This window comes from Cibotium barometz, chromosome 11 (assembly GCF_041138505.1).
Source record: "Cibotium barometz isolate CiBa-2024 chromosome 11, ASM4113850v1, whole genome shotgun sequence".
NCBI lineage: Eukaryota > Viridiplantae > Streptophyta > Polypodiopsida > Cyatheales > Cibotiaceae > Cibotium > Cibotium barometz.
Genome location: NC_141056.1, coordinates 22,048,748 through 22,049,312, shown reverse-complemented (window position 1 = coordinate 22,049,312; position 565 = coordinate 22,048,748).

Genomic DNA, 565 nt, shown 5'->3' with positions numbered 1-565 from the left:
GTACTTTTTTGTGCACTTTCATTGCAGTCTATTGGTCCATATAATAGTGGTTTCGATGTAGTGTGTTGTGTCCGTTAGTGTGCATTTTAGGCTCCAAATTAGCCTTTAACAAGTTTACTGCATTTCCTCTCGATTGTGGCTGATCAATAATGAAGAGAATTCTACTCACAAGTGAGTTCATTGCAATGAGGTCTTGGAGCTTTTTTTTTTTTGGGGGGGGGGGGGGGGGGGGGGGGTAATTACTGAACCTAGAAAAATCAAGTTTGGTCATTTACATTTACTAGTACAAATTTCATTTGAAATTTTAGTTATTATTAGTTAGCTCCACCATTTGAATTCGATGCTAAAAGTTAGTTTAGTAGGTCGATAAAAAAGCGCATGTGTAAAATTTTTTTTCCTCCTCTAATTTGATTAGCCCATGAATTTTGTAGCTTATTTGAAAAAGTGCATATTTAAGTTGAGTAAAAAAGTTTAGCTTATCTTTTTGTCTAGCTTACTACTACCATAAGAATGGAATAGTCCTAAGTTGAAAAATACACCAAAATTAAAGTTAAATGGTATGGGT